The sequence below is a fragment of the Balaenoptera borealis genome (assembly GCF_965194805.1).
Source record: "Balaenoptera borealis genome assembly, chromosome: 2".
NCBI classification, from domain to species: Eukaryota; Metazoa; Chordata; class Mammalia; order Artiodactyla; family Balaenopteridae; genus Balaenoptera; species Balaenoptera borealis.
Window position 1 is genome coordinate 19,720,515 of NC_138867.1, and position 27,616 is coordinate 19,748,130.

A 27,616-nucleotide genomic window follows, 5' to 3' on the forward strand; every position below is an offset into this window, starting at 1 on the left:
GATCAGAAATATAGTAGTTATCTATTGCTACCTAACACATTTCAGAAAACTTAGCAGCTAAAAACAGTACCATGTATTATCTCACAGTTTCAGTGGTCAAGTGGTCCAAACTGAGCTTAGCTGGTCCACTGCTTCAAGGTCTCTCACACGGTTGAAATAAAGTTTTTGGCCAGGGTTATGTTCTCATTTGAGGCTTAAATGGAAAAGAATCTGCTTCCAAGCTCATGTGGTCGTTGGCCACATTCAGTCCCTTGTGGGTTGTTAGCTTCAGGGCTTCAGCTTCTTGGGGGCTGTCAGCCAGAGGTCACCCCTAATCCCTAGCCACCTGTTGGAAATAGGCTGCACTCTTTTCCAGTTTTTTTTGCCAGTGGTCCTCCCCAACATGGCTTCTTGCTTCATTAAAGCATGCAAGGCTAGCAGGCAACCTAAATAGTCTGTTACACAAGCTGTCGTGTTTATAATAATATCACATAGACATGGATTGGCATCTCATCACATTTGACATATCCTTTTGGTTAAAAGCAAGTCAAAGATCTCACCTATGCTCAAATGGAGGAGATTACACAAGAGCATGAATACCAGGATGCAGAGACCATGAGGGGTCATCTTAAAACTTACTCCCTGCAGTAGGTAAAGGAAGTAATTTATGCAGAGACTCTCCTGTGTTATCACTTGCTGGAATCTGAATGTCACAGACAGGAGGTAGGAAATAAAGAATACTGACCTCAGATGAAATCAGCAGAACTGCACACAATGAGTTAATTGTAAGGAAGAGGAGATTTCTAGTATCAGCTGAGGATTATGTATTGCATGGTACAGTGAATAAGGTAGCCTCTAAAATAACACTTAGAGTCATTAATTCCATAAACAAACCAAGGTTTACATCAATAAGAAGTCTAAGTGTTTTTAGACTAACTGTTATAATAGAACATATGTTACCATTTACCTGTATTAAGTACATTTTAAATCATTTTAAAATCTATGATATTGGAATTTTTTAAGATTTAAAAATGCTCAAAATAGAAATTGTTTATGAAATACTCTTTTCCTCTCCTTAAAGAACTAAACCTGAGGGATTGAGTAAATACACTTGGAACTACTAGGGAAAAAAATCATATTGACTTAATTGGATATACATATGTGTGTGTGTGTGTAATTTCTACTATTAATATGGTGTTCTGAAAAGTTGAACATAAAAAAAGACAAAGCAAGAAAAAATGGCAAGGGTGATGGGAAAGAGCAGGGTGATGGGAAGAAGCAGGTAAGAAAATGTATAGTCCATAAAAACCATATTGTAAAATTTTATAAAATCAGGAAAGTATATTTTACTTATATTTAAATAAGAACTCATTATGATAAAGCTTTAGGAAGTACTTAGTATTGTTTCTGCCAGGCTTTTTGTCAATACTCTTCTGTGTCTCACCAGGATCTTATTAGTTTACATTACCTAAGAATATTGCGTATTTATGACTAATAATGAGTAATCATGCATTCTTAATGGAATTGTGATTATCTTTGTGTTTCCTTTCCTACACTCTTCACATTTAATTATTCACATCTAATTGTATCTAATAATTCTCCAGCCTCTTGTTTTGCCATTTAAAATCTATATGATAGAGAAAACAGTAGAGCTAATAAATCTCAAATATATATTTTCAGCCCTGATTTCTGATTCTTCTTTAAAGGAACTTCATTTTCATTTCTACTATGTCTTTTGGAAATATCTCAGAGGTATGTGAAACCCCACATGTCTGTAGTGGACCTAGCTTGTTGCTGTCAAGCTATGAACCATTCCTCTGCTCCAATAGTCTCTATTTTAATAAAAAGTATCAAAATCCACCAAATTTTTGAAGCCAGAAAGCTTGAGGTCTTCTTGACTCGTCCCACTTCATGCTTTGGACATCCAATCACTCATTTTCTTTTGAATCGTCAACTAGTCTGTATCCTGATTGGATGCTGATGCCTCCATACCTATATCTGCAACCCTAAGATTTTTTGTAAAACTTTAACATTTTATTATACTTTCTATAATTGCTCCTTGGATGTTTAATAAGCAAATCACTCTTCAAATGCCCAAATCAGACTTGCACTCACCTTCCACACACCTACCTATTCCTCACCAGCCTTCTACTTCTTAGTAGGTAGCCTTATCATCCACTCAGTTGCTCAAACTAAAAATCTAAACGTGATCTGTTGATTTGTGTTTGTTTTATTCCTTCACATCTAATATGCAGTTATTCAATAAATCCTAGGAGATATTCCAGATAGGAGGACTGTACCACCTCTACTGCTAAAATGCTAGTCTGTGTCACAGTACACTTGCCTCTGGACTACAGCAACAAATTTCTGAATCATCTTTCTGTAGCCAGGCTGAAGAGAATGCAGATTTTAAATCTCGATTTAAAAGAAGTAAATAATCTGACTCATTGCTATTTATTGGGGCTCAGTTGCCACGCCTTTTCATTCTATCCCTCTGTCTCAGCCACATTTGCTATGGTATGATGCATAATCGACCCCAAATAGGCCTCTCTTGATCCCCATAACTGTGAATGTTACCCTACATGAAAAAAATAACTCTGTAGCTGTGATTAAGTTGAGGATCTTGAGATGGGAAGATTATTCTGGATTATCCAAATGGGCCATAAATGCAGTCACAAATGCCCTTTATAAAACGGAGGCGGAAGCAGATTAGACTCAGAAGAGAAGGTGCAATATGATTGTGGAGGCAAAAACTAGAGTGCTGTGGCAACAAGCCAAGGAACGCTGGCCGCCGTCAGAGCTGGAAGAGGCCAGGGCAAGGGCAAGAAACAGACTCTGGCTTACAGCCTCTGGAGGGAGGGCAGCCCACTTGGCATCCTGATTTTAGCCCAGTGACTTTGGATTTCCAGCCTTCAGAACTACGAGAGAATACATTTCTGTTGTTTTAAAACATTGTTTGTGATCATTTGTTACAGCATCCATAGGGAACTAATATCCTTACTTTCTTCTGTGTCTGTTTCATACAGTTTGCATTTACTGATTTTTGTTTTGTTTTGTTTTGTTCAACCATGTTCTTAGATTATTAGATCTCATAAGCTTATAAATTTAAAATGATTGCAACAGAAATAAGTTCGTTCTTTTCACTAGTCAATGATTTTCAAATGCATACACTAGTCAAGATGACCCTGCATCTGGGAACAACTTGCAAGTTTAACGAAACCTCCAGATGACCCCACATTCACCCATGCTGTAGACCATGATGGTTTGGGTAGTTATAAATAGAAGAACCTCTGAAGACCTAGTTTGGTAGATATTAATATTAATATTTAATGTTACTGTTGAACTTCTTTGCCCAAACCTCCAGGTTTGGGCTGTTTCTGCTTCTACTGCATTCTGAATACCAACAGGTTGTTGTTCCTTACCTAACTACCTTATAAGGATGGCTTTTATTCTTTACCCCAGGTCTCCAGCTGCTTTGCTTAGGTACCCAATTCTTTAATATCTTTTTAAAGTGAACTAAACATAGTTGGAGGGCAGAAGACTAATTTTATATATCTCTTGTATCCCACAAAGAAATCCAGGCCTGTGTACACAAGGGCCATGAAAGAAAATAACTGAAGTAAAACACCATTGAATTGTATCTTCCCTTAGTATTTACATACCACTACCATTCTTTCAATTCCCTCCAATCATCACCAACCTCTTAACTTCCCTTCTACTTCCCTCCATTTTGACATCTCTTCCAAGAGGTTAATATGTGCAAATATCTGTGCCCTTGTTTTCTAACCTTACCCAAATGTATATAAAACTTCCCTTCCAAGAGGACAATATCACACACACAAAAATAGAAAGCCAGATATTTACATCCTGAGAATGTGATGGGGGCAAGTGTTATTCATTTAAAACATAGCTAACAAAAACAAGTCTACTATAAGAACAAGAATTTTTTTTAAAGGTACTCAAATATGTCTCAAATTTTAATAAGATCCTCTATACACACATTTATCTGCTACTGAAAATTTTTATTACAATTCAACACGCTGCTCTAACAGTGCTCTGGCCAAGCCACCCAACATTTTCTTTACATTCCTTCCACACAAGTTAATTTGTTTCAAATTCTCAGTATTGGGTTTCATTTTACAGGGACTTCAGGCTTCTAAAACAGGCAGTACCTAAGACCTACTAGTGCTTCTTTGTGTCAGATCAAAGTGGAACTAAAGTATATTCAAGTCATTCAGATGCAAGTTACATAGATTCCTTATAAGTTACTTGTATTAAGGTAGAAAAGAGATGCAAGAAAAAAAGACATCACAGAACTTATAATATAGGTCATCAAAATATTGGTACCCAATCTGCCCTAGTGTAGAGTAGCTTTCCCAAGCTGCTTCATAATGATCCTAAAATTACTAGCAGGAAAAAATAGTACAAGAATAAAGTTTATGGCTCATCCGACCCTGTATCATAACTACTGTCATAACTGTTGTTGTAATTATTCTCATAATTATCCTCAGAAGGATCTCTATGATACAGGCAATAATGACAGCTACATCTAAATCTTTCCATTCTCGATTGAGTCTCAACATCCTTCTGCTGAGGTTCTCTTTGAGACTCAGACAGAGGAAGTCATTTGCCATAGCAATTTTTAATATATTGAATCACCCTTTCCATCCTTTCTCTCCAAGCAATTAACAATGTCCTCCCCCCTCTCCTCCTGTAGATTAAGTCTCCGTCCAGTCTGTTGAGGTGAATATTCTGGTAGAGTGGATAGCAACTTGCTACTAGGGTTGAGAGTCAAGTTACTGAGGTTCTTTATGAACACTGCAGAGATAGATTGAGAGGCAGCTAGAATTGCCTGGGAATTTTCATCGATGGACATTTGAGGAGACTCCAGGGTCCAGGTTGGGTTAACTTCTGATGAATCCATTGGAGTCTAGTCACAGCTTGAAGCTCCTCCTAGATTTTTGGATTCTAGTGGAAGGTGATGGTTTAGACTCAGACTGCTACAAAGTAGCCTGGAAGAACTATAGAGCCAAGAAACAGCGAGAAAAATTCAAGCTCTGACACACCGTGGTGAGGGAAAAATCCCTGCATTTACTGTTAGTTTGACTTAGAATGCTCTTCATCCAGGTCTAATCATAGATGGATTGTCTCACCATTTAGTTAATTAACAGCTCAAAAATTTCCTTTCAGAAAAGTTTTCTCTAGTCATCCTGGATAAGTAACATCTGTCTTCCAACTACCTTCAGTCACGGGAATCATGAGGCTTTCCCTTTTCTTTTCGAGTTATGGCACACCAGAATGTATTTTTTTGTTTGTTTTTTGCTTTTTAAAATTTCTTTCTTCTTTCTTTCTTTCTTTCTTTCTTTCTTTCTTTCTTTCTTTCTTTCTTTCTTTCTTTCTTTCTTAACGTCTTTATTGGAGTATAATTGCTTTACAATGGTGTGTTAGTTTCTGCTTTATAACAAAGTGAATCAGCTATACATAAACATATGTCCCCATATCTCCTTCCTCTTGCGTCTCCCTCTCACCCTCCCTATCCCACCCCTCTAGGTGGTCACAAAGCACCAAACTGATCTCCCTGTGCTATGCGGCTGCTTCCCACTAGCTATCTATTTTACATTTGGTAGTGTATATATGTCCATGCCACCCTCTTACTTCGTCCTAGCTTACCCTTACCCTGAGCAAAGCCAATCTTTAGGGGAAAGAAAACAACAGGAAATATGCATGGACCTATTTCTTCTCTTTATTCAATAGCATAAACTGAGGACAATATTTTAGGAAGTAAATTTACGTACCTCAAGGAATTTTAAAAAGCTAAAACTGTAGACCATATAGGTCTTAACATTCTCTTGGCAGACACTGAATACATAGCAAATAAGATACATTCTGTGCCTACTTGCTTTTCCACTTCTCAAAGCCACCATCCTCTGTTTTGGTGACGTGAGCAGGATGAATTCTGTAAAATAAGGTTCATACATGCGTTATAACACACAAAGAAACAAAAAACCATTGGCAACATTTCAGTATATCATACCAAAACATGCTACCCAGAAATATAACTTTTATTTAGAAACTTCCCACATAGGAACTATGGCAGCAACTTACTCAATAGACCTTCTTGTCTGATCCAAAAGTGCTTGTACCTACATTGTGACTTCAGTAACGGACTGTAATGAATTTTCCCCAAACAACCATTGTGTAACTGTTTCCACATCTTCATAAGAAATTCGTCTTTAAGGAGGAAGTAGGAATTCAATATTTAAGACATTTGGAAGGAGAGAGTCAATAAAGTGACAAAGATGAGATGGATGGTAAGAGGAAAGTAGTGCTTGTGCAGCGTTGCATAACAGCTTATTGAGAAGGGCTTTTAAAAGGTTATTATTCTATTCTACTGAAAGTATTGATATTAAGAAACCATTTTTTTAACTGAAAATTTTTAACTCCCAATTTTTTCCTGTGTGCAGGTTTCTTCAATTTCTCAACACTGAAATTGTATACTGTGAAGTTTTTGCACTCGCTCAGCAGTTCTGTGACTTGGAAATGATCTACTTGAAAAATGCTGGAGGGCTGTTTTAGTGGGAGAGTGGGAGGAGACCCTTCACGCTCACCACTATACAGGTGCAGTGTTGTTAGGAGAGGATTTTTTACCATCTTTATATGGGTGTAAATGGCCAGAAAAGCAGGTCTGAGCAGAATTTATTCTCTAAATGGAAGTAAAGATGAGCAGGGAGTCCCAAGTGAGAGCCAAGATAATTCAACCCGGCAGATATATGACTGCAGGTTGTTTATAAATAAAAAGCAAGTTCAATCAATTGGAAATGTGAACATTACCAAAAAAAAATCACGTATGTTCATTTATTGGCTTATTTGACTAATTCTGCTGAATGCAACCAATCTCCTCTTGTAGCTGACACCAACAATCTACCTCCTGCAAATTCCCTGCTGACTCCATTCATGCTCCAACACCCCAACAACCACTTTCAACCTCCCCGCCGCAAGGATGCCCTCCTTTCTCCCTATGACGCTGGACATCACACCCATTAGGTCAGCTTTCCAGGCAGAATCCTCCTTACTCAACTTGAACTCTAAACTCTTACTAGGCTGCTGGAGATTCTCATCCCTCCTTTTCATGCAGATACTTACCTACTTTGCTCAGTCACCCATAGTAGTTTTTGAACTAAATTGTTTCAGAAGGAAAGGAAAGGGAATGATGAAGAGGAGTAGATAAAAATCAAGATTTTGATTTTTGAGCTTCAAAAGTATTCTTGATTTTTAGATGACTAAAAAGTGGTAATAGCTAGCTGTAAGAACAAAGCAGTTGCAATCATTGGAACTAGGCTGACATATGTAAATATTAGGTATTCATTCTTCATTTAATTGATTGCACATGTGTTGACATTTTGTTTTCTGTTTAATGATTTGTTTTATTGATGACTATTCCCATGATTAATTACATAGGCTATTTATGCCAGTGGGAACTCCTGGCATCCAGGGTGGAGGGTAAAAAATTTGATCAGTTAATGGAATGTACATATAACCTTAAGTCAACAATATTAATCAGAGTAACACAGGATCAAGAAAAGAAATATTATTTAGTAGTAGACTGAGGGGACAAAAGAGTCAGACAAAGAGTCATATAGGCAAGCATATACTGGCAAAAAATAAAGAAGATATCCTATAGAAGTTTTCCAAGACATATATGAGCAATGGGAGGGAGAGAGAAAGAGGAAGAGAGAGAGAGAGAGAGAGAGAGAGAAACAAGAGAGATAGAAGGACACTCATTCTTTATGGCCATTCCTTTATCTCAATTCAGTCTAAGAATTCCTAGTTGTCAATACTTGCCAGAATAAGAAAGTTAGAAAAGTAATGCTATTTAAAATCTTTTATATGTATATATATGTATATATATACAAAATAAACTCCATGAATCTTTTAATGATCTCATGAACCAAGTGAATGGTGAATTTCTATTTTCATGTTAAAGAATCACTATCAGTTTTAACTCTTCAATGTTCTTCTGGACTGAGTTGTCACAAGAATAGGTATTATCATTCAAATGTTCTAAAATCATTAACACTTTTATTTGTATGTCATTCTAGCTAAGGAATGCACTGGTTTTATCTGGGATTTTTTTTGTTTGGTTGTTTTTAAAACTCATTTCAATATTATAAATATGTGCAATATGAACATGGCCTATTAAGTAACCACATCATTTAAATTTGAAGAAATCTTAGGGGGCACATTCAAGATGGTGGAGGAGTAAGACATGGAGATCACCTTCCTCCCCACAAATACTTCAAAACTATATCTACATGACGAACAACCCCTACAGAACACCTACTGAATGCTGAAAGAAGACCTCAGACTTCCCAAAAGTATAATTTTTAGCGCTTGTTATCATTGGTGGATTTGTTTTATGGTTTGGTTGCTATCTTCTTTCTTTCTCTCTTTCTTTTTTAAATTTCTTTTTCTATTTTTCTTTCCTTCTTTCTTTCTTTCTTTCCTTCCTCCTTCCTTCCTCCCGTTCTTTCTTTCTTTCTTTTCTTTCTTTTTTTCTTCCTTCCTTCCTTTCTTTTCTTTCTTCCTTCCTTTCTTTTCTCTTTCTTTCCTTTCTTCCTTCCTTTCTTCTTTCTTTCTTTCTTTTCTCTTTCTTTTCTTTCTTTCTTTCTTTCTTTCTTTCTTTCTTTCTTTCTTTCTTTCTTTCTTTCTTTCTTTCTTTCCATCTTTCTTTCTTTTCTCCTGTTTCTTCTGAGCTGTGTGGCTGACAGGGTCTTGGAACTCCGTCCAGGTGTCAGGCCTGAGCCTCAGAGTTGGGGGAGCTAAGATCAGGACATTGGTCCACCAAAGAGCTCCAGGCCCCATGTAATAGCAAATGGGGAAAGCTCTCCCAGAGATCTCCATCTCAATGCTAAGACCCACATCCACTAAACAACCAGCAAGCTACGGTGCTGGACACACTATGCCAAATAACTAGCAAGACAGAAACACAAACCCAACCATGAGCAGAGAGGCTGCCTAAAATCATAATAAGTTCACAGACACCCCCAAAAAACACCATCGGACATGGTCCTGCCCACCAGAAAGACAAGATGCAGCCTCATCCACCAGGACACAGGCACCAGTTCGCTCACCAGGAAGCCTACACAACCCACTGAACCAACCTCACCCACTGGGGACAGACACCAAAAACAACGGGAACTACGAACCTGCAGCCTGTGAAACAGAAACCCCAAACACAGTCAGTAGGCAAAATGAGAAGACAGAGAAATGCACAGCAGATGAAGGAGCAAGGTAAAAACCCACCAGACCAAACAAATGAAGAGGAAATACGCAGCCTACCTGAAAAAGAATTCAGAGTAATGATAGTAAAGATGATCCAAAATCTTGGGAATAGAATGGAGAAAATACAAGAAACGTTTAACATAGACCTAGAAGAACTAAAGAGCAAACAACCAATGATGAACACCACAATAAATGAAATTAAAAATTCTCTAGAAGGAATCAATAGCAGAAAAACTGAGGCAGAAGAATGAATAAGTGACCAGGAACACAAAAGAGTGGAAATAACTACCACAGAGCAGAATAAAGAAAAAAGAATGAAAAGAATTGAGAACAATCTCAGAGACCTCTGGGACAACATTAAATGCACCAACATTCAAATTATAGGGGCACCAGAGGAAGAAGAGAAAAAAAAGTGACTGAGAAAATGTTTGAAGAGATTATAGTTGAAAACTTCCCTAATATGGGGAAGGAAATACTCACTTAAGTCCAGTAAGTGCAGAGAGTCCCATACAGGATAAATCCAAGGAGAAACATGCCAAGACACATATTAATCAAACTATCAAAAATTAAGTACAAGGAAAAAATATTAAAAGCAGAAGGGAAAAGCAACAAATAACATAAAAGGGAATCCCCATTAGGTTAACAGCTGATCTTTCAGAAGAAACTATGCAAGCCAGAAGGGAGTGGCAGGACATATTTAAAGTGATGCAAGGGAAACAAACTACAACCAAGATTACTCTACCCAGCAAGGATCTCATTCAGATTCAATGGGAAATAAAAACCTTTACAAATAAGGAAAAGGTAAGGGAATTCAGCACCACTAAACCAGCTCTACAACAAATGCTAAAGGAATCTCTATAGGCAGGAAACACAAGAGAAGGAAAAGACTTACAATAACAAACCCAAAACAATTAAGAAAATAGTAATAGGAACATACATATCAATAACTACCTTAAATGTAAAGGGATTGAATGTTCCAATCAAAAGACACAGACTTGCTGAATGGATACAAAAACAAGACCCATACATATGCTGTCTACAAGAGACCCACTTCAGAACTAGGGACACATACAGACTGAAAGTGAAGGGATGGGAAAAGATACTCCATGTAAATGGAAATCAAAAGAAAGCTGGAGTAGCCATTCTCATACCAGACAAAATAGACTTTAAAATAAAGACTATTACAAGAGACAAATACAGACAACATAATGATCAAGGGATCAATCCAAGATGAAGATATAACAACTGTAAAGATTTACGCACCCAACATAGGAGCACATCAATACATAAGGCAAATATTAACAGCCATATAAGGGGAAATCGACAGTAACACAATCATAGTAGGGGACTTTAACATCCCACTTTCACCAATGGACAGACCCTCCAAAATGAAAATAAATAAGGACACACAAGCTTTAAATGATAAATTAAACATGAAGTTAACTGATATTTACAGAACATTCCATCCAAAAACAGCAGGTTACACTTTCTTCTTAAGTGCTCATGAAACATTCTCCATATCTTGGATTGCAAATCAAGCCTTGGTAAATTAAAGAAACTGAAATCGTATCAGATATCTTTTCTGACCACAACGCTATGAGACTAGATATCAATTACAGGAAAAAATCTGTAAAAACTACAAACACATGGAGGTTAAACAATGCACTAGTAGATAACTAAGAGATCACTGAAGAACTTAAGGAGGAGATCAAAAAATACCTAGGAACAAATGACGATGAAAACACAATGACCCAAAACCTATGGGATACAGCAAAAGCAGTTCTAAGAGGGAAGTTTATAGCAATACAATCCTACCTCAAGAAACAAGAAACATCTCAAATAAACAACCTAAACTTACACATAAAGCAATTAGAGAAAGAAGAACAAAAAAACCCCAAAGTTAGCAGAAGGAAAGAAATCATAAAGATCAGATCAGAAATAAATGAAAAAGAAATGAAGGAAACAATAACAAAGATCAATAAAACTACAAGTTGTTTCTTTGAGAAGATAAACAAAATTGATAAATCATTAGCCAGACTCATCAAGAAAAAAAGGGAGAAGACTCAAATCAATAGAATCAGAAGTGAAAAAGGAGAAGTATCAACTGACACTGCAGACACACAAAAGATCATGAGAGATTACTACAAGCAACTATATGCCAAAAAAATGGACAACCTGGAAGAAATGGACACATTCTTAGAAAAGCACAACTTCCGAGACTGTACCTGGAAGTAATAGAAAATATGAACAGACCAATCACAAGCACTGAAATTGAAACTGTGATTAAGAATCTTCCAACAAACAAAAAGCCAAGGACCAGATGGCTTCACAGGCAAATTCTATCAAACATTTAGAGAAGAGCTAACACCTATCATTCTCAAATTCTTCGAAAATATAGCAGAGGGAGGAACATTCCCAAACTCATTCTATGAGGTCACCATCACCCTGATACCAAAACCAGACAAAGATGACACAAAACAAGAAAACTACAGGCCAATATCACTGATGAACATAGATGCAAATATCCTCAACTAAATACTAGCAAACAGAATCCAACAGCACATTAAAAGGATCATACACCATGATCAAGTGGGCTTTATCCCAGGAATGCAAGGATTCTTCAATATACTCAAATCAATCAATGTGATAAACCATATTGACAAACTGAAGGAGAAAAACCATATGAGCATCTCAGTAGATGCAGAAAGAGCTGTCGAAAAAATTCAACAACCATTTATGGTAAAAACCCTCCAGAAAGTAGGCATAGAGGGAACTTACCTCAGCCATATATGACAAAACCACAGCCAACATCATTCTCAATGGTGAAAAACTGAAACCATTTCCACTGAGATCAGGAACAAGACAAGGTTGCCCACTCACACCACTATTATTCAACATAGTTTTGGAAGTTTTAGCCACAGCAATCAGAGAAGAAAAAGAAATAAAAGGAATCCAAACTGGAAAAGAAGAAGTAAAACTGTCACTGTTTGCAGATGACATGATACTATACATAGATAATCCTAAAGATGCTACCAGAAAACTACTAGAGCTAATCAATGAATTTGGTAAAGTAACAGGATACAAACTTAATGCAGAGAAATCTCTTGCATTCCTATACACTAATGATGAAAAATCTAAAAGAGAAATTAAGGAAACACACCCATTTACCACTGCAACAAAATGAATAAAATACCTAGGAATAAATCTACCTAAGGAGACAAAAGACCTGTATGCAGAAAACTATAAGACACCGATGAAAGAAATTAAAGATGATACAAACAGATGGAGAGATATACCATGTTCTTGAATTGGAAGAATCAACATTGTGACAATGACTATACTACCCAAAGCAATCTACAGATTCAACGCAATCCCTATGAAACTACCAATAGCATTTTTCACAGAACTAGAACAAAAAATTTCACAATTTGTACGGAATCACAAAAGACCCTGAACAGCCAAAGAAATCTTGAGAAAGAAAAACAGAGCTGGAGGAATCAGGCTTTCAGACTTCAGACTATACTACAAACCTACAGTATGGTACTGGCACAAAAACAGAAATATAGATCAATGGAACAGGATAGAAAGCCCAGAGGTAAACCCACACACATATGGTCACCTTATTTTTGATAAAGGAGGCAAGAATATACAGTGTAGAAAAGACAGCCTCTTCAATAAGTGGTGCTGGGAAAACTGGACAGCTACGTGTAAAAGAATGAAATTAGAACACTCCCTAACACCATACACAAAAATAAACTCAAAATGGATTAAAGACCTAAATGTAAGGCCAGACATGATTAAACTCTTAGAGGAAAACATAGGCAGAACACTCTATGACATAAATTACAGCAAGATCCTTTTTGACCCACCTCCTAGAGAAATGGAAATAAGAACAAAAATAAACAAATGGGACCTAATGAAACTTAAAAGCTTTTGCACAGCAAAGGAAACCATAAACAAGATGAAAAGACCACCCTCATAATGGGAGAAAATATTTGCAAATGAAGCAACTGACAAAGGATTAATTTCAAAATATACAAGCAGCTCATGCAGCTCAATATCAAAAAAACAAAGAACCCAATCCAAAAATGGGCAAAAGACCTAAACAGACATTTCTCCAAAGAAGGTATACAGATTGCCAACAAACTCATGAAAGGATGCTCAACATCACTAATCATTAGAGAAATGTAAATCAAAACTACAATGAGGTATCACCTCACACTTGTCAGAATGGCCATCATCAAAAATTCTACAAACAATAAATGCTGGAGAGGGTGTGGAGAAAAGGGAACCCTCTTGCACTGTTGGTGGGAATTAAACTGATACAGCCACTATGGAGAAGAGTATGGATGTTCCTCAAAAAACTAAAAAAAAACTACCATATGATGCAGCAATCCCACTACTGGGCAAATGCCCTGAGAAAACCATAATTCAAAAAGAGTCATGTACCACAATGTTCATTGGAGCTCTACTTACAATAGTCAGGACATGGAAGCAACTTAAGTGTCCATTGACAGATGAATGGATAAAGAAGATGTGGCACATATCTGCAATGGAATATTACTCAGCCATAAAAAGAAACGAAATTGAGTTATTTTTAGTGAGTTCGATGGACCTAGAGACTGTCATACAGAGTGAAGTATGTGAGAGAGAAAAACAAATACCATATGCTAACACATATGTATAGAATCTAAAAAAAAATAAAAAATAGTTCTGAATAACCTAGGAGCAGGACAGGAATAAAGACGCAGACATAGAGAATGGACTTGAGGACACAGGGAGGGGGAAGGTTAAGCTGGGATGAAGTGAGAGAGTGGCATGGACATATATACACTACCAAATGTAAAATAGATAGCTAGTAGGAAACAGCCGCATAGCACAGGGAGATCAGCTCATTGCTTTGTGTCCACCTAGAGTGGTGGGATAGGGTGTCTGGGAGAAAGATGCAAGAGGGAGGAGATATTGGGATGTATATATATGTATAGCTGATTCACTTTTTTACACAGCAGAAACTAACACACCATTGTAAAGCAATTATACTCCAATAAAGATGTTAAAATAAATAAATAAATAAATAAATTTGAAGAAATTTTAAATTATTTTTATATTCCTGAGATTAGTGGGCTTTTTCTGGTTGGTGAATATTATGTTTCATTCATTTTATTTTTCAAAGTAGAGGAGACTGTATCTATTCTCTAGAGTTGTCTTGATCTATAACTGAAATTTTAATCCAAATTTCCAATAAAAAGAGTAAATAGATATTTGTTGGATGATCTTTTTTAATTGGCATGACACTCAGGGAATAATTTAATATTTGTTTCCTTTTATTAAAATCATCATTGCTTTAAAATAGCACTATCAGTTATTGCAACTCTATAATATGACTAAATATAATAACAAATAATTGATATTACTGGGCTTACCTCTAACAGAGAACATAATACATGAAAATAAACCCACGAATAAAAGTCATATAATATGTATATCAGACTCAGGCATGACATTAAATAGCAATGTTTTAGAATAACTGGACATTAATTTCCTTCTATGAGGAATTAAATAGTTGAAATGAGATATCCCCAAGACTCCTTCATCTCTAAAATTCTTTCATTCCTTTCCTACTTACTAATCTTCTCTTCTTCCATCTCTTTTCATTAACTCAAGCTTCTTCTATCCATCACATAAAATACAACCCTATTTTTCTGCTTATATTTAGAATCTGACTCTAGTTTTCTCAACACTGTTTACTGAAATTACTTTTTGCTATTAATGTTTGTGTGTGTGAGTGTGTAAAAATGAAAACAGAATAAACTGTCCATTACTTGATGTTTTACTTATTGCCACAATAATTCTGCATAACGTACCACCTCTCAAATTCACTAGCTTCCCTCTGGCTGCTGGATGACCCCAAGATCTCCAGCTACATCAGTGAATAGAGTCACTTAATCAGATGTATCTTTCAATGTGAGCACTTGCTGCAGAGGTGAAATGAGGTCCCACACTTTCAGCTTCTGGTCCAGCATATAAGAATCTTCGTCTGCTCTACATGTCTCTCATCCTCGTTGGACAGGTAGGCTAGCAGGGCAGGTGCTTTTCACACTAATAGCAGAAGGGAAAGAGCTAAAGACACACCACATAAGTACATTTCATGCCTTTGTTGCATGACAAATGCTAATATCCCATCAGCCAAAGCAAGACATGCCAGGCTAAAGTGTGAGTGGTAGGAAAGTAAACTCCACCTTTACTACTTCATTAGTAGACTGGGAGGAACTGGGAAGCTTCATGTGGAAAAAAACTGATACAGGTTACGTTTGAAAAACTGGGGCTGCTATTTCAAGCTGTCATACTTTCCATGCATTTTGATGTTAGATATATTGCTCTTAAATTTTCATTTACTCAAAACTGAGGCAATTTCCCCTTCATTGACTTCTTGTCATCCCTGTCTACCCCTTAAGCCACTGTGGGCAGAGCTCCTTCTAGTTCTAGAATCAGTAAAACCCTATATTGCAGGCAATTTATATTTTTTACTCAATTTGTAAATACTGTTTGGAAGTCGTTTATTATTGTCTTGAGTTTTGCTCATACTGAGGAGGCCACAGTTCAACCAACCTCTTGTTCCATGGATTGCATCACGCAAATACAGTCTTTCTACTGTTATTTCTGCTGACATATTTGCTGTAGTGCTTAATTATAAGTTTCCTCTTGGGAGGACAATTAGGTGTGAGACCCAGCAAGATGTGTCATTGTTGTCCAACAGAAATTAACCAACAGCTTTTTTTCTGAAAAAATTTGCTTCCTAAGTCTTTTCTGTTAAACTTATGTTTGGTTGATGTACAATATTGTACAAGTTTCAGGTGTACAATATAGTGATTCATATTCACTACATACAATTAGGTTATACTCCATTTATAGTTATTATAAAATATGGGCTATATTCCCTGTGCTGTACCATATTTTCTTGTAGATTAATTATTTTATACATAGTACTTTGTACCTCTTAATCCCCTAACCTCATTTTATCCCCCCCCTATTTCCTCTCCCCACTGGTAACCACTAGTTTGTTTTCTATCTCTGTGAGTCTGTACAAATTATTTTAATGGAATCTGTGGGAGAATATGCAAATTACAAATGTATAATAAATGGACAAATATCAATTCAATCTGAGCTATGAAATTAGACCATACTTGAGCTAAAAAGCAAATAGGAGATTACTATTAATTACTTACTATCAACTATTACTTTTAATATAACTTTTATCCAAATGTAGGTTGGCTTAGAGCAATTAACTAAATAGATGAATTTATTTTTAAATGTCATTTTAGGCTTAATTGAAAGGTATAATACTTATGATCTATGGAACTTGTCCAGAGAATTCACTTCAAACAAAGTGAAGAACTCATTTCAATCACAGTCATAGATCCACCTGCATTTCTAGGTAAGAATGTACCCATATAGTAAAATATTTTACGTACCCACATGCTATAAAATATCCTGTTGTTTTTCCTTTGTTTGCAATAATTACTAATTAGAATTGAATAATTTTTTTGTCCTGTTAAGTGTTATTAGTCTTTTAGCTTCTGGGATTTATCTCATTCTAATCAGTTACTCAAAAGTGGTCCATTGCTTCCTTTCTTTTTCTTTTTGATGTATAGTTGGTTTTTAATAAAAATGGCTTATCTCAGGTAAATAGCATGTAATATCTGAAAAATCAAAATATATTGCAAAAGAAAATCTCAGAAAATTAAAAATACAGTTGGTCAAATTATGTGATGTCAATTTTGATGGCCCTGTGAGTTAAAAAGCTACTGTGAACGTTGGTCCTGTTAATTGAAGTGACCTAAAATTGCATCTGACATTTTGATCTGACAGTGGGTATACAGACATGGAGAAATCTCCATGACTCAGTATGTGAAATTTTTTTCCAAATGTACAGGAAAGATATGTGAAAACCCTAACGTTATGAATATTTATGTGGCGACATTTCCAATATTTGACAGTTGGTTACAGACACTAGATAAGGAAAAGTTTAGAACGCTATTGTTTGGAGGAAGTGCTTATAACTTTGAATCCAGGCAAGTATAGTATGAACGGCAGCTGGGCGGGGGACGAGGCACAAGTCAGACGTGCACAACCTGTCTCAGAACATTGAAATTACATTGAATTGTAAAGAAACAAAACAAAACAAAATTTTTTCTGGCCAAAAAAATATACCCACAAGATGAAACTGCTTTATAGACTCCAAGTGCAAGACTCCAAGTGTAGACTCTAAAGGCTTGACCTGGCAGGTCTCACGGAGGAGAGTTGCTCTCCACATGGCAGGCTTGGTTCTGCGCCAACGCACTGCAGCTTCTGAAGGGGAGTTACACTTAAGACTCAGGCCCACATCCATAGTGGGGGACAGGAAGGAGCCAGACCATGCTATGGCCATGCTTGCACATGGATCTGCCTTCTTAGCCCAACTCCACTCTGAGCCCTTCTCATGTAGGGACCCTCAGCCAATGGCATTTCCAAGCATTTCCCTGTGAGGAGATATTTAACTACTAAAATATTAAATTATTTTTAAACAAATAAAGCTTAATTTCATCTTGATTTTGTCTTGGTAAGTTCTGTTTATCTAGTAATTTTATTTATTTAAGTTTTCAAATATACTATAGAAAGTTAATAATATTCATTAATTTTTTTCATAAGATTTGCAACATTTGCACTTCCCCTTTGTCATGCCTATTTTCATCTGTGCCTTTCATTTGAATTAAAATTGTCATATTTTACAGTTGATTTTTCCCTTGGTCTCCACATTTTCCCTTCAACAGGCACCATCCTAGTTTAACCTGTCTTTATTCACTGCCCTTTCTGCTCTCTGGATCTTCTGTCTCTTCTACCTCAATCCATCTTCCATATTGATTTCAGATTGTCTTACAATGCATTTTTCATCACTTAAACTCCCCTGCTCAAAAACTTTTAGCCACTCCTCATTTTTATTTAAAAAAGAAGTCTCTCAGTCTACTAATTATGAACTTCTATACTAAAGCCTTAGAAGATTTATTCACTCAATAATAATTAATACACACCCATTATATGCCAAGTATGGGGTAGGGTCTGGTAAGCAAAATCATAACAATTCCCTCTTTCATGTCATTTAAATCTAATGAAAAAGTAAAATATCAATCAAACAATCATCAATGCATGTAAAGTTCTGGAGTTGAGAGGTGTTGCAAAGAAGAAGAATTAATTGCATGAGAATGTGAAATAGAAGTAATCAACTTAAGGACATCAGTAATCATTCCTTGAAGGAGCCATGCTTCTACTAATAACTGAAGACCAAATGAACACTTGACGAAACAATAAGGTACAGCTTGGTCCTCCTAGGAAAGAGCAAAGACCCTATGAGGAAGAGAGAGAATGGTAGTGTGGCTGAAGAGGAGCAAGCAATGTGGCAGATGATTTGGGGGAAAAGGAGGGAGCCAGACCATGAAGGGCTGTTGTGGACATATTCAGGAACTTGGTCTTCACTGGTGCACAATTCCAATTGCGTCAATGATCACACTCGTGTTCTGTACAAAGTACTTTATTAGCACTAAAAAAAAACAAGCTCAGAAGAAGCCAATGGAGCTACAATAAAGTACTTGGGGCAGGATTCCAGGTAAGAGATGATTGCAGCTTTGACAAAATTATGACGATGCAAAGATTCCTGGAAAGAGGCAAATTATAGTTTAGAGACAGAAATGACAGGACATTATGGATGCTGAGTTTGAGTGAAGTTGAGATTGAGGTTTTTAAAATTTTACGTATCTATTTTATATTTATTAATACTTTTATTCACATCTATGTCATTTTAATATAGGCTTTACTATAATCTTTAACATAGACTTGGTAATAGACCTCATTAAACTGTTTTACTGTATTTCAACCTTACCTTTATAGGTCAACTGGCTCCCAAGCTAATCCCTTACAACATGCATTACCCATTCTACCCATATTTCCTTGTTTAATATCATTCAATACTTCCAAAAATGACATAAGTTCCTGAATGTTGTATGCAAACTTGTTTTACATCATTCATGATTGCCACAATCTTACATTTCCAAATAGATTCTAACTGTCATGTTCTTTGCACAAACTTTTTCTCTGCCTATGGATATTCCCGGAGTGTCCTTTTTTATTGTCAAACAAGCACACTAACATTACAACATCCACTTAATAGGTATCACCTCTATAGTCAACCCTTACTTGAATTTCCAAACATTCTTTCCTTTGCCCTAATTCTGTACCCTTATACATTTTTATATGACATCTGGAATGCATTAGCATTGTTTTTGTTGTCTGTTTCATCAAAAATCTACCTCTCAAACCGAAAAAAAAAGTAATGCCCTGGTTGTACATTATTTGTGTGCTTCTATTTCTAGAAGATGCGCTTGTTAAATAGTAGATTGTAATTAAATGGTTTATTTTTGTGGAACCTGAAAAAACATGCTATGTGTTTGCCAAAAAAAAAAAAAAAGGACTTTACTTATTTGTAAAGTAATATTTTAAAAAGAGAATAGGCAATGTCTGAATTAATTCTTTTTAAGAATTTATTGCTTTTAAGATTTTATATATGTAAGCAAGGATGCATACATTTTCAATGATTTTGATTTACCCTTTACACTCTGATAATAAATCAGTGAGACTAAATTGTCCAATATGATGTATTAGTAGACACTGTTGAAAGTTTTTCTAGAAATTTCAGAAAAAAATATTCAAAATTGCAAAAGCATAGTTGAAGCTACTGCATTCCTTTCATATATTGACTTTATATATTCAGAAAATCAAGGCTTAATTCCTATCCAATGTTTGATAACGCTGCTTCTAGTAGCTTTGCTGACAATAAAATAGATTTTCATAATAAGCAATAGAAATTCATCTGAACACATGTAATAATGTTTGCTTTGCTTGTTTATTAGATTTGCCCTCATTAGAAACTCAGTACTGGTCGCATTTGTATATTCTTTATTTTGTGTCAAAAATATTAGTCAAATCACTTTGGATACCGTGGCTGGAATATTGAAACCATTCCTCAACGTCCATCGTATGGATCGAATAATATATCAGGAAAAAATTCTGCATGTTTTCAGTTCTGTTCTATTCAAAGAATGTGCCTTTGATTGCTAGTGAAGTTATGTGTTTCCATAGTGGAAAGGATGGAATTTGACTTTAGTTTCTACTCTCTTAAGCATTGATATAAGGGAAAACATGTTAAATAAAACTTTTTAAGTATTTCTCATCCCCAAGACACCCACTCTGAGTCTTTCCAGGACATTTAGAAAATCAATGCTCTAAAATTGATATTTCAGCTTTTATTGTCCAATAACCTCTGAAATTGATTCAAGAGTCTAACTCTGCACCATGTAGAGCCATGGGCTTCAGCTCAAGTGATTTTTATGTGATAGGAAATGAGACACAAAACACTTTTGGCTTTGCTTGTTTTGTTGGTTTTTATTTTACTTTTGACCTATCATATAATTGGATTGCATAACTTACTTTTTCAGTGATAACCACATACAAAGTGCTTATTTTGAACTTATAAATTCTCTAGACTTAAAGCAACATTGAATCATCTGGTAGAACCACACACCTTTCCCCTATTTGTGAATTGTTTTCTGCAGCGTTTCCTGAATGATTTGAACATTAAGCCACATTTCAAAGTCTGTCCTAGTAACCTATTACCATGTTTCAGACTTGCTCAAAATATAGGCCACTGAAATAACAACTACTCTGAGGGTGTAATATAATCGTTGTAAGTACTAATTATGGTCACAGTCAGAATGTACATTCATGTTTATTAAGTTAGTTTAATGTAATGTAATTTGTTTTTATTTTTTGCTACAGCTTTTCAAATTTTAGCTTGTGTTTATATCTGCAATATAAAGCTGTTTGGTTATGTTATATAAATTGCCTTAAAAATATGTATATAAGATAATAAAATAGATTTTTAAAAACTCCTGTGTTTTAAAATGATCCTTTTGACCTCTTCTACTCTCTTTGCTATACAGACAGTGAATATAAAATTGTAAGAGGAAAATATCTACTGAACACTTTTTGTTTGTTTTATCCCTCTTTTTAAAATGTGTATGTGACAATATTAGTAAAACTTTGCATGGTAAAAGAAAGCCACTTTAAGATATAAAGTCCAGTTTGTAATTAAACTTGCTATTTAAAATCACTGTTTTTGTTATCTTGTCTTTTTTTCAGGGATCACAAACATAACTATGTTTCAATATGTTATATATTACAATAGATTCCAGTTTACTCTAAATAGAGATTTGATTTCCATTTTTTTAAAAAAATATGTTATTCTTAAGGAAACCCTCAATTGAGAACAAATAAAAGATGTTTTTAAATGCCAACAAAAAATGGGAGAAGAATCTAAAAAAGAGGGGATATATGTATATGCATAACTGGTTCACTTTGCTGTAACCTGAAAATAACACAACATTGTAAATCAACTACACTCCAATAAAATTTTTTTAAAAATTGTTGTGATACTATGTGGATCTGAAATTGGAAATAATTTCACAACAAATAATTACATTAGGATGCACATGGTTACTCATGATTAGAAAGTTCACCCATTATTCCCTCGACATCATAAAAATGGTTATTTGTGACTAAATATTATGTGCAGGTCTAGTTCTCCAAGGTCAGAATACTTTTTGCATTACAAATAGTTAGTACGTGGGAGTTGCTAGGTTATGATAGAACTATGGAGTCCATTCTTAAGAAGGAAAATATAAAAAAATCTGCATCTCTAATTAAAAAGTATTAGCTGAATAAGTAAAAAAAATGTGTAAATAATAAAACAAAAGTACATAAGTGCTTAATAGTCAGATTGAAAAAAGTCTCAAAAAAGATTATATTTGACAATATTCATCAGTCTATTATTAATCACATATCTTCTTTGTTTGGATTCTCGACATCCAGGGTGAAGTACAAAAAATATCTTGCTATCAAATCTGCCATATTGTGTACTGGATAAAAGCAATAGCTTTGGAGCCAGATCACCTGGGTTAAAACCCCTTCCTTATCACTTAAGATCTTTGTGACTTTGAAAAGTGTCCCAACTGGGCCTCAGTTTCCCCATCTGTAAATGGTGTAGTAAGAGTACACACCTCAAAGGGTCATTGTGAGGATTAAATGGAGTGAATACAGTAGCATTATGAACATAGAAAGTATTATATGTTTTAGCTATTTGTAACTTACTAAAGCCTTTTAGTTTAATCAATCATCTGAAATAAAAATTACCTTTATTTGCATCAATGTGAAGCCTTGTGAAAAAAAAGGTTTTAGTTAAAAGTAGGATGTCATAAAATTCTGTTCAAAAATATAACAATAATTATGATGACAGACTGATTTTAATGTATACTGTATAATTTAACATGGTACATATAAGAATGTTGACAGATTTTTTTACTGATTACATGAGTTATATCTATTGTAGAATAAAGGTACAAAGCCACTAAATTTGTGGAATGCTTTCTGCATTGTCTTTTTTTTTATTAAACTAATATAATCTGTATTGCCATTATCTCTGTTCCCTCCACCAAAATAAATTAAACAAACAAAAGGCCTACAGATGTCCAATTTTATACAACTAAAACACAACCAATGAGGTAATTGAATTAAAAGTAAAATAAATATAAAAAATTAAACTGAGGAGTATAATGATGTAAGATATGATCATCAAAAGACATTTTTCTTATAGTTTTACTATATTTCATAAAATATTAATTCGTTATTTAGATAGATACGAACTATGACTTCTTTTCCAAATTATCAAAGAATGGTTTAAAATAATATAATGAACATGACCAGTTTACTTAATAATATGACAAGTTGCATATTCAATATCTTTTTTAAAACACTGCATAGTTATTAAGAATTTGAGACAGTCAAGGTTATGACTAAGGACCGTAAAGGAATAGAAGAGCAGTTTGCTGGAACTAATTACCTTGAGGAATTGTTCTGTGCAAAAATTGGGATTTGATTACTCACATTTCCCTTTTTTCTTTTCTTTATTGCTATGACCTCTGTGATTTATAACCGCTTGTCTAAAATTTAGGAGTACAGAATGGATTAAAGTAGAATTGGATGATGTATCTGATTCTTTGCTTTTCAAATATATCTAAATCGTGTACCTTACTACATTTATTCAGAATATTTCCCTTATGAGCATTACATGATGAAATGGATGGAAAACTTAATGTAGTTCAGTTTTATAGGAAATGAAATGAGTGATTTCATTTAACTTAAGAGTTCCTATAAACATTTATGAAAATTACTTAGATGTACATTCATTTGAATAAAATACATTTTTCACATTTTAATTTTCACCCACTTTTAATAACTTCTGCCAGTTCCAAATGCTACCTGCTTGCCCAAGATGGGACATAATGACTGTTTCCTACAGTCTCCCAAGCTATGTCCTTGTTCTTTTTTCCTCTTTTCTTGAAGACTTAATTAGATCTCATTGCTTCAGTGATCATTTGCATCTCTGTATTACCCAAATTAAAATTTTCAGCTCTTTCCTATGTTACAACTTCACTTGGATAATCAGCTTAACTAGTTAAATATCAAAATTATTTACATATTTTAAAAATCTGTATTGAACCTATCATTTAATGATCCAACTACAGTGTAGAGGGAGAAAATAAAGCCTCTAGTCTCATCTAGAAAACAACCTCTTACTTTTTTCCCCTGTTTCTGACTACATCTCTATCTACCACTTTTGTTTTGTTTTGTTTTGTCACAAATTTGACAGCTGTAACTTCCCTCCAGCCCATGTTCCCTTGTTCCTGTTTCTCCATTCTCTGAAATATCCTTTCCTGCTCTTTAGAATGTCCAGCTCTGCTTATTTTTCAAGCCGCAAGAGAATCTCTTTCCACCAAGAAGCCATGTCTGAAATTCTCAATCAGTCTATATGTTATCACATTTGTACCTCACTAGTTCCTTTTTCATGTCTTTATCACAGCAATGGTCACATTACACTGATTTGTGTTTCCAGTGCATGGCATCACCCACTTAATTGCTTTTCAGTGGCCAACAGAGGACCTAGTGTTCAATAAAATTAGACGACAAATATTTATGACTCTGTGTTGCCAGTCATTATTCCACTCAAGAATTGAGCATTTTCAATTTAAAATATTCACTTTGTTTTCCCAAGGCCTCAAAATTTAATGCAGTTTTCAGAAACAACATTTATTTTAAGCATAATTTCAATGTATCACTTCTTATTTAGGACAACTGTACTGACTATCAATGGCTCTACCAATAAATCATTACTTAGTATGCCATACTTTAGGAAAGCTCACTCTCATTCATACAGAATTCATTTATTCTCACTTCTGAGAATTTATATATTGCTGTGTGCAGATAAAAGACAATATCCCACACTCTCTCATTCTCTTTTCGGTCTGTTACTGAAAAGGCAATTCATGGGCCACCTTTAATGAATGGAGGTCTCTGATATTCCTGTTGCTAACATACTCTATGAAGTAGAATCATATGATTGTATATGGTCGTAAAATCTTATAGACATGTTTCAGTTTGGGATATAATATTCCCTGTAACAAAAATGTTCATGAAAAAAAGATTAATTAATATAAGTCTTTGAAATTTTGGTGAATTCCCAGTCTTTGGGAAAATTAAATATAACCAATGCAAAACAATAAACCCATTCCCTAGGAGACAGATTTCTACTTTTAAAGGAGGAGTAGCTTTAATTAACTTTAAATTGCTTCATTTCCTCAGGCTGGAATAAGTCCCCGAACTGGATTTTTAGTTGGTTCCTGAAGCTCTTTTTTCTCAAATAGAATCATCAAACTCACTCTGAAATGGAACTTGAAGCCTACATTAGCCCAAGGCAGAAAAATAACCAAAATGAAACAAAACTTGTGTTCACATTTTTCTTTAGTCTAACTCTTTTTACTTCTTGTGAAATCCCTAAGAATGAGAAATTAACTTTGTTTTGTTTAATGTTTGTTCTTTTCTTGTGATGATGTACCTAAGAGTAAAGTCCTCTTAATAAACAGCAATTTCTATTTTTAAAATACATGTTAGATTAAAAGGTTATGGGAACACAATTCAAATGTAAATGAGAATTCTAAATATATTTAGCAGTTGATTTCTGATTTATGAGGTTAAATAAAGCAGATTACAGATTAATTACATTTTAGCATTGATTTTATCTGTTGCTGTCCCCTTCCACGTGTGTAGTTTTTGTATCAATAAGTCATTGTTGAAATTGAAAGAGGACATGAGGTTTAGATTTGGTCTTCTTATTTATACTATTGACAATGGCTATAAATGATTTTTTTAAAAGAAATTAGTCTGTTTACTGAAACCAGAAAAATAGGAAATACTCTTTCAGAATACACGTATTGGGAAAGTTTCTTCTCTTACATCTGATGTAAAAGTTTACCATGTACTTTTCTAATCCATATGAGTTTATCTACTCACAAACCTCCCTCTAGATGGTGCAAAAAACTGAAGTAAAGGATTGAAGATAGACTCACTGGTGTCATCCTTAATTGCCAAGCCCTTTCATTCTTCTATATACTTGGTAATTAGCTATGATTTATATTTGTTTTAGAAAATCGAGTGTACCAATCATGTTACCAAATTTTAAACCATCAATTATTCTATTGATTCTGTGTGTGTGTGTGCGTTGTGTGTGTGTGTGTGTAAAGAGATTTAATTCACATTATTTATGGTAGTTACATTCTATGAAGTCTGCGTAAATACTAAATTAGACAACATTGAACTATTGCTTCTAGGGGAAATATAAGATTAGGTTCCTGTGAGCCACTGGTCACAACATTTTCATCAACTGATTAATACATAACCTTGTTTTATGTGTGTTTCTATTTAATGACACCGGGATCAACATATACTGTTTATTCATTAACATTGAATTCACCACCAACAGCACTATAACTTATAACTGAACACACCTGTTTTCTGTGTAAGGCACATCACAGCTTTCCTGCACTTAGAAACTCTAGACAGCTCTTTAGCACTACATTAAGGGGCCATTTTAAACAACAAAAAGCAGAACACTGCAAAAAATGTGGCACTGAATAGGCCACAAAAAAGAGACGTTTATTTTCAGTACAAAAGCTGAAACAAGAAAGCTGAGTGTTGCCTTGTTCAACTCATTGAGTTGAGTCAGGCAACTCAATTTTTTTGCTGCTCTGCACGTGTCCTTGAAGGATGATGAAAGTGCTGCAAGTACTGATTTGGGAGCAAGTAGGCAAACTTGTAAATACGGAATCTGAGGAAAAAAGAGGATTGAAAATATATATAGTGTATATGAGTATTCACACACGTATGTATGTAAACATGTTTGTGCATTATGTTCGTGTGTGACTATATGTACATGTGTACACGTATATGACTTTTGAAGATTTAGAAGAATGTAAAAGAGATGTTATTATTCACAGTTTACAAATGTTTCTCATAAATACATAGCAGTCTAGTAAGTTTGACATGAGCTTTAGAGATATTTCTTCTCATAATTCACACGTTTTTTCAATGATTCGACTTTATGGTTTTTAATATTATGCAGGTTTAGGACAATGTTTGCTTGAATAAGAATAAACTCCAACATCCTGTAAAAGTATATACATTGGTAATTTCCCTATGTTCTTAGAATTTCAACAAGAGAAAATTTATAGATTTATTTCCCCAAATATAGTATATGTGCTGTGGTAAACCAAATAATTGCCCTCCAAAGATGTCCACATCCTAATCCTCAGAATTTGAGAATATGTAAGGTTACATGGCTAAGAGAAACTAAGGGTGCAGAGGGAATTAAGTTTGCTAATCACCTGACTGTAAAATAGGGAAATTATCCTGGATTACCTGTGTGGTCCCAATAGAATCACAAAGCTTCTTGCAAATGGAAGAAGTAGGCATAAAAGAAGAGTCAGAAAAAAAAAATGTGAGGACATTTTCAGCTTGATGTGACATCAGAAGGGCTTAACCCTCCATTGCTGGCTTTGAAGATAGTGGAAGAGGACCATAGCTCAGGAACAGGGGCAGTCCCTAAAAGCTGGAAAATGCAAGGAAAGAATTTTCCCCTACAGACCCCAAAAAGAATGTAGCCCTGCTGATTTTCTGCTGATTTTAGTCCAGCGGGATTTCAAGACCTTCAGAACTGTAAGATAAATATTATTTTTTTAAGCCACTAAAAATAAGCAGATTTTGCTGAGTGCTTTGAAGATGAAAAAGGGTTACAGAAACTAGTCCACTTAACAGTCATTTGTCATGACATTATCCAGTGGCACAAGTCTCCACCAGACCCTGGAGAAAATATTTTTTC

The 27,616-nt window shown here is 34.9% G+C and overlaps 1 protein-coding gene across 14 annotated transcripts in view; it reads right to left on the bottom strand.

Moving 5' to 3' along the window:
• Nucleotides 1-27,616, bottom strand: part of LOC309623716 (uncharacterized protein) — a 451,333-nt gene that overhangs the window by 245,224 nt on the left and 178,493 nt on the right. The window contains exon 1 of one of the 14 annotated variants that reach the window (XR_014241488.1): nt 86-1,021. The exons of 10 other annotated variants lie outside the window; for them this stretch is intronic. The gene's annotated coding sequence lies outside the window, so the exon portion shown is untranslated. Of the gene's footprint in view, nt 1-70; nt 1,022-27,616 lie in introns of those variants that run through there. 3 more of the 14 variants (XR_014241489.1, XR_014241490.1, XR_014241491.1) reach the window with 3 other exon arrangements.